Source organism: Cryptomeria japonica, chromosome 7 (assembly GCF_030272615.1).
Source record: "Cryptomeria japonica chromosome 7, Sugi_1.0, whole genome shotgun sequence".
Lineage (NCBI taxonomy): Eukaryota > Viridiplantae > Streptophyta > Pinopsida > Cupressales > Cupressaceae > Cryptomeria > Cryptomeria japonica.
In genome coordinates this window covers 678,125,142-678,133,533 of record NC_081411.1, presented here as the reverse complement: position 1 = coordinate 678,133,533, position 8,392 = coordinate 678,125,142, and the positions used below count along the sequence as shown (strand labels likewise).

At 36.4% G+C, this 8,392-nt stretch overlaps 1 pseudogene; it reads right to left on the bottom strand.

Moving 5' to 3' along the window:
• Positions 1-514: 514 nt before the first annotated feature.
• LOC131040409 (probable receptor-like protein kinase At5g59700) lies at positions 515-6,473 on the bottom strand (annotated as a pseudogene).
• Between the last annotated feature and the right edge of the window lie 1,919 nt (positions 6,474-8,392).

The following is an 8,392-nucleotide window of genomic DNA, read 5'->3' as shown; positions in this document are numbered from 1 at the left end:
AAATCCCACTTCAAACTTGCAGCCCTTAGAGAGACTATTGCCCCACAATTCTTATATACAATTGAACTGCAACCCCATCTTCTATAGACTTTTTAAAAATCTCACTTCAAACTTGCAGCTCTTACAGAGACTATTGTGGGATAAGGTGTACATACCCTACCCCCTTCTGGGATTTGAACTTGTGACCTCTCTTTCAAGAGCACAAGTTCTCCACCACTAGACCAACTCAAGTTGTACTTAGAGAGACTATTGTTACCCCACAATGCTTATATACAATTGATCTCTTACAAAATAAAATTTATCATTTGTTAACAATATCACTATTTACTAAATGCTTTATAGAATTTAAAAATTAATCAATTCTTCAAAAATAGTTGTACCAAAATAAGAGACATTGTATTTCCAAAATTTATAGTAGTATTTAAGAAAGAGATTTCTAAACAAAATTAAACAATAATTTTTAATATCAAGATTTAAAATCACAATCTAATTATCCATCATGAAATTGAGAATATTAAATACTATCAAATCTAAAAATCATGGTTCTAAAGTCATACATCTCACATCTAGACAAATTTCAAATGCTTACTCCACCTCTACAAAGTGGCATATCCATTCAAACTTCCACTAGAACTAACACCATGAACTGTTTCCCCTTGACCTGTTGCAATTTCATGCAATTGCAGGGCAAACTCCAAGTACCACACCACATCTGCCATGGAAGGCCTGTCATCACCTTTTTCTGCCAAACACTTCTCTCCTACCTCTGCAAATATCTGAAGGGAATCTGAGGTTATGTCACCTATTAAATTGGGGTCTATCATGTCCTCGGGAGCACCATCCCTAAGGTAATCGAGAGCACAATCAGATAGATTTATCTTCTCCCCTGATTAGGTAAACATAACAACAGGTTTAGCACACAAAACCTCAAACAACACCACCCCAAAGGAATAGACATCAGATTTCTTTGTAAGAGCCAGGCTGTAGAAATACTGAGGATCCAAATATCCAAAGCTCCCTTTCACCAGAGTTGTTACATGACTCTGATCAAATGTGCCCATTATTTTGGCAATCCCAAAATCAGAAACCTTGGCACCCAAGTTTTCATCCAGAAGAATATTGGTACTCTTCACATCTCTATGTATGACTGTCTGAAATGCCCCTGAGTGAAGATAGTCAAGGCCATTTGCAGCACCAATGCATGCTTTCAGCCTCTGCTTCCATGACAAAATAAGGCTTCCATGGTCCTTGCCATGGATATGCTTCTGCAATGTTCCGTTGAGAACATATTCATAAACAAGACACATTTCTGAGTTCTGATCACAGTAGCCTATCAGGAGAGCCAAGTTCTTGTGTCTAAGCCTGCACAACAGGTCTATCTCATTCCTGAACTCACTAGAACCTTGGATGGATTGTGGATTTGCTCTCTTGACTGCAACTATGTTGCCACCTTTGATTTCTCCTCTGTAAACCTTTCCAAACCCTCCAACCCCAATAAGAAGTGAGTCATCAAAGTTGTTGGTTGCATCTTGAATCTCTGAAAAGCTGAAGTGCCTGCAACATACAAATCAGACAAAAGATATCTATGAATCAGTGAGACACATCACTGTTTTGCAAACATAAGGTTTTGTGCCGGTTTAAGCTCCATCAGGATAATATATATCAATGAAAGGATTAAGAATTGGTTCAAGTTGAATAAACTTTGATGTTTAGTACCCTTTCTGTTGGATGGATCCCTTACTTGAGACACTTGGATGTTCGAGGATAATTCCAAACAGTGACAAGTAAAATAATGCTTGTGGAAATCTAGACGTGGGGCAATGTTTAAAGAAGACCCCTGCTAACACAGGATAGGGGATATGCAGACATTCAGGGAAGAACTGACATCGATTATAAGAGAAAAACTTAGTGGTATGATCAACCTGAATGTTTAGTAGGTAGCTGAAGATGTTCAAGTGAGAATTGATATTGCTTGTAAATAGCAATTTGAAGATAAAGTCAAGGGATTATTTTCATGGCATGTTGATTAATGGCATGTTGATTAAGTGGTGGTGGTGGTTTTATGACCGTCAATATTCAAATTTCTGTTGGACTATTGTGATCGCAGGCTTGTGTCTTCGCTGATCTAATATGCTCACAGGTTTCAACCTCAGCTTTATTGATTGAAAATTGGTAGTGGAGGATGTTCCATACCAATATCACCAATCACGTTAGAAAGTTTACCCAACACTTCAAAAAAAAATGTTTGAAGTCAATTCCTCTTTGTGCAGAGGAACCTTGGGTAACTGTCTTGCATAATATTCCATGTAACCCTGTTGAAACTGAAGATAGAGGTAGAGGAAGAGGTGGTTTCAGAGGAAGAGGTAGAGGCAGATTTGATAAGAGAAATCTTCAATGTTACCATTGTAACAGGTATGGCCACTTTGAAAGAGAATGCAGATTGAAAGAAGGTAAAAGTGCTAACTATGCTCAAGAAAGTAGTGAGAATCCTCCTGATCACTTATTTTTATCTTATGCCAAGGGTGAAAATACTAGTAAAGATGTTTGGTACCTAGATTCTGGATGCTCTAACCATATGACAGGGAATGAGAAGTTGTTTTCAACAAAGAATGGAAGTTTCAAATCCAAGATCCAGCTTGGTGATGATAAATCATTGGAGGTTGCTGCCAAAGGAGCTATGGAGGTCCAAACAAAAGAAGGTATAAAGAATATTCATGATATTTATTATACTCCACAATTGAAGCACAATTTGTTAAGTGTTGGGCAGCTATGTGAGAAAAATTATAAAGTAGTCTTTGAGAATAAGACTTCTACTATCTATGATAAGAATAAGGATAATAGGGTGATCGCTGTTGTTCCTATGACAAGAAATAGGATGTTCCCTTTGAGGTTTGGTGAACATAACAACAGTTTGGCAAATATGGCTTATGAGGATTCAAGTTGGTTATGGCATCTCAGGTATGGGCATTTAAATTTTCATAGTTTGAAGTTTCTAACCTCACATGCATTAGTTTCTGGTTTGCCCAAGGTTGAGGAACACAAGGAGGTTTGTGAAGGTTGTGCTAAAGGTAAGCATGCAAGAGAAAAGTTTCCAAAGGGCAATGCATGGAGGGCTCATCACCCACTTCAGCTTGTTCATTCAGATATATGTGGTCCTATGCAGACTAAGAGTTTGGGTAAGTCATCATATTTCATCACTTTTATTGATGATTACTCACGAAATTGTTGGGTATATTTTTTGAAGGCCAAAGATGAAGCCTTGGATACATTCAAGAAGTTTAAAGCCCTTGTAGAAAATGAGAAAGGGTGCAAGATCAAATGTTTAAGGACTGATCGTGGAGGAGAGTTTTGCTCAAAGGCTTTCCAAAGTTATTGTGATTTTAATGGCATTAAGAGGCAACTTACTACTACATACACACCTCAACAGAATGGAGTAGCTGAAAGGAAGAATCGTACTGTGGTTGAAATGGCAAGGTGCATGTTACAAACCAAGGGATTGAGCAATTCTTACTGGGGAGATGGAGTTGCTACAGCGGTGTACATCCTCAACCGTAGCCCCACCAGTGCACTAGAAAATATGACTCCTTATGAAGCTTGGTATGGTAAAAGGCCTAATGTTAATCATTTCAAAGTTTTTGGTTGTTTGGCTTATGTGCATGTACCTGATCAGAATAGACAGAAGTTAGATGCAAAGAGTGAGTCATGTATTTTTATTGGGTATAGTGAGAAAAGCAAGGCTTATAGATTGTATAATCCCCTCACTAACAAGCTTATTGTCTCAAGAGATGTGATTTTTGATGAAGGGGGAGTTTATGGTTATAAACTAGCCATGTTGAGAAGCCAAAATCTATTTTGAATGATGATATAATTGCTGATATTGGTCATGAGCAGCCAACTAATGTTTCTATATCCAGTGGTTTAACTCCACCAAGCAATCCTTCATCAAGTTCTTTAGTACCAAGTTCTAGTCCAGCTTCTTCTCAAAGTTCTACAAGGAAAATAAGGAGATTGAGTGATATCTACCAAAAGAGTGGAAATCATGTACATGAAGAAAACCCAATAGGTGAGATAATGAATTTTGCTTTATTAGCCAAGGCTGATTTTGAACCATCATGTTTTGAAGATGCATGTACTAATGAAGTTTGGGTGAAAGCCATGGAAGAAGAGATGGATTCCATTCACAGGAATGACACTTGGGAGTTAACAGAACTTCCATATGACAAAAAAAGGATTGGCACCAAATGGGTCTACAAGACCAAATTTAACAGTGATGGGAGTGTTGAAAGACACAAGGCAAGATTAGTTGTTAAAGGCTTCACACAGAAATATGGAATTGACTATGAAGAGACATTTGCACCAGTAGCAAGACAAGAGACCATACGAATGCTGATTTCATTAGCAGCTCAGAAGAAGTGGAGCATACATCATATGGATGTGAAAAGTGCCTTCTTGAATGGGTACTTAGAAGAGGAAGTATATGTGGAGCAGCCACAAGGTTTTGAAGTGGAAGGAAAAGATAATTATGTCTACAAGTTGAAGAAGACTTTGTATGGCCTCAAGCAAGCACCAAGAGCGTGGTATGCCAGGATTGATGGATACTTTCAGGAGAATGGCTTCCAGAGAAGTAAGAGTGATCCTACCCTATACTACAAACAAGAAGGTACTGATATTCTCATCATAAGTTTGTATGTTGATGATCTTTTGTATATGGGTAGTAGTTCTAAGATGAAAGATGAATTCAAAGCTGCTATGATGAAAGAATTTGAGATGAAAGATCTTGGTCTAATGAAATATTTTTTAGGAATGGAGGTTTATCAAAGTAAGGATGAGATTTTCATTTGTCAAACAAAGTATGCACAGGATATGCTGAAGAAATTTAATATGACTAATTGTAACCCTGCCTCCACTCCAAGTGCTCATGGAGTTTTGTTATGTAGAGATGATGGTGTTGATTTAGTTGATGAGACAGCTTACAGAAGTATTGTGGGGAGCTTGATGTTTCTAACCCACACGAGGCCAGATATTGCTTATTCAGTTTCACTTGTTTCAAGGTATATGACAAATCCATCTGAAATACATATGAAGGCAGCCAAAAGGATTTTGAGGTATGTGAAAGGGAATTCAAGTTTTGGTATTCATTACTACTCTTCTGAAAAGTTCAATCTTGTAGGCTTTAGTGATTCAGATTGGGGAGGTAGTATGGATGACCGTAAATCTACATCTGGAAATTGTTTTTCTTTTGGTTCTAGTTTGATTACCTGGAGCTCAAAAAAGCAAAGTATTGTTGCCCTCTCATCTACAGAAGCAGAGTATGTTGCAATTACCTAAGCAGGTACACAAGCCCTTTGGCTCAGAAAAGTTTTGGAAGAAATTGGAGAAAAACAAATTCAGCCTACAGTAATTTATTGTGACAATGTGAGTGCCATCAAGTTAGCTAAGAATCCGGTTCATCACAGCAGAACAAAGCATTTTGATTTGAAATATCACTTCATACGAGATTTGGTGCAGAAGAAGGATGTTGAATTGAAGCACATCAACACCCAGGATCAGCTAGCGGATATATTCACTAAAGCGGTTGCAAAAGCTCAGTTTTCAGCACTACGAGATAAGATTGTGAGCCCTCTCAGCATCAAGGGGGAGTATGAAGATAGCTGATGATGTTCGTGCGTGCAGCTCCATGCAGCTCATGCATTGCTATTCTTAGGATCCACCATATAAAACATCCATGCACCGTAATTCACCATCGCAGACCACACCACACAAAAAAAAGCTATCTCCAGTTCTTTATTTAAGACTGTTAGTTATGAAATAATCTCCTATTTTTAGTGTTGAAGTTTGTTTGAAATTAGCAAGCATTTCAATGCAAGTAAAATTGGATATGCATCCTCTTTCTTAGGACAGCTAACTCTAGTTCCACCGTAGCAATCCATTTAGTTTGTAATGCACAGTATTTGATGAACTGCCGTCTAAGTTTAGAGTTGTGTTAATAGAGTTTCTTCGGTGTAAGTATTTGTAAGGCTGTGAACTCTTTAAATAACCAGCCTTTTTGTAATTCTAATGTGCTGAAATAATAAAACAGGCTCTGCGTAAATTCTGGGTTCAATTTGGATGTTTCTAATTGTATGGTTTGGCTGTGAATTGTTTATTCTGACATAAATATTTATGTTTAACAGTTGGCTTTAAGAATAGGGGCAATTTCAGACTCTACAGAAACCCTGTTGCAAGATTGATGTAATATATCTATTCCATGAATTAATATAACGTGCATCTCTCTAGGGATAGAAATTAAGCATAGATAACGGGACTAGAATACCTGCAAAATATGCTAGCTGAAGAGGTTGATCCATAGCTGGCGGATCCTTTGAATGCACTGGATTCAGAGTTCTTGGCTGAAGTACTAGTACTGGTAGTAGTAGTCCCTCCTCCATGACAGGCAACAGCAGTAAAGGGCTTGTCATGGGAGCCCTTGCCATTCTTATATTTCCTTTTCAGAGCATAGCATAAAATCATCAAACATGGCAAAGTAACTACACCAGCAGCAATGATTCCTGACACAATTCTTATCATATAGCCCTTATGCTTGATACTATTAGTGCTACTGCTGTAGGCCCATTTGCTGAGTTTTCTTCAACTTGCTCAGTTACCACAGGGTTTAGTACTGCAAGATTTCTGGAGCTATCATCGAGCTTAAGGAATTACATTCCATTCAGAATAGCATTACTGTTGCGCTGTTGGGAAGCAGTGGCACCCACAGGTCTGTGATAGCAAATTCATCTGCAGGGACATATAAATGTCAAACAGTTATATTGCAAATATAAATGTCAAACGTCCTCCAGTTAGCTGCTGTAAATTGAAGCTCACCAAACTGAAGACGAACCAGGTAACTGAAATTGGCATCAATGTTGAAGTCTTTAAATTGCACAAGATATCTATTCAATTGCGTCAACCACCAGTAGTTTTTAAGTGTCAATTATTTGTTAAGGAAAAAAAAGAAGAAAGATAAAAGATAAAAAGATGGCGGTGATAAATATTTCAGATTTGATGAATGGGGTAAATCAAGTGATACTATGATCTAGTGTTTTTTTTTAATGTTTTATGATTTAGGCGTTGGTCTTGTATGAACTCTGAATAATATTTTATATCCATCCATCTTATCTAATCTTCAAGTTATTAACTTTAAAGATACCAAAAAAATGAGTAACTAAAGTCCTATTAATAAAACTCACATGTAGGATAACTAAAATCTCATTGATAAATTTTACATGTATCAATAGCCGCTCACTTTTTAGCGTTTTTTTCTCCATAATTGACCTATTTGTGCACCACTACTGGGGCATTTGTGCACAACTGCACAACTGCAGGGTCATTTGTGCATAAGTATTGGCAATTTTAAGTGCACGGTTATTGTGGCATCTTTAAGTAGGTATGGAGTGACACTTTGAAAAGTATACTTTTTGAGTCTTGCATGCATAACAGATTATAGTGTGCGTTGTTACTACCCAGAAGCCAGAACAATAGCTATAAACAATTAAGTTGTATACAGATACAACCAAAAAAAAATCGTCAAAATCTGATGTATACCGTTTAAAATCTGTGGATGCTCAAAGTTAGCATAAATCATCAAAATCTGATGTAGGGTGCGTAAACTTAGCTAAAACAACTACTGGTATGCTTCCCTTAATATTATTTTTTATAAATGATAATATGGACACTTATTCATCAAAAAAATGTTTAGGAATATATATCTCACATACCATCCCCAATTTATTGAGTTTAACTTTCATTTGTATTTTTTAACCTTCAATCTTGTTGTGACAAATGTCACTTTGCATAATATTGTTAAAATAAATTTGGTTTGAGTATGCAATGTGGGTGAACATCAATAAATGTATGAACAATTTCTAATAATTTCTCCAAAACAAACATAATAAGGAAACATTTGAATAGAAACCCAATCAAGAAGCAATAGTCTATCATATTGTCATAAAATAGTTAACAATTTATTTAGATTACAAATTTAGTCTATTATATGAAGAGTTGGTGGAGCAATGAAATCCATTGTAAAGCAATCGCACCATACTTGAATACGAGCATACACTAAATTAGAATTTTGAAGGCATTAATGCATAGTGTGTACCCAACCAAACATGTATCATTGAACTCAAATTATCCCTTGCGCTAGTCCCACTACTCTTCCCAACATTCTGTTTGAAAGAGATAATATTGTAAAAGTGCAAATCCAAATAACAAATAAGTTCAAAGAACACAATCAAATTTTTAATCTTTCAATTTTATCTTATACAAGCTTGTAAATAGATATTGTACAAGAAAAATTATCTTTCAAAACATAAATATAACTATATTTTGTACAATTTTAAAATATTATTAAATT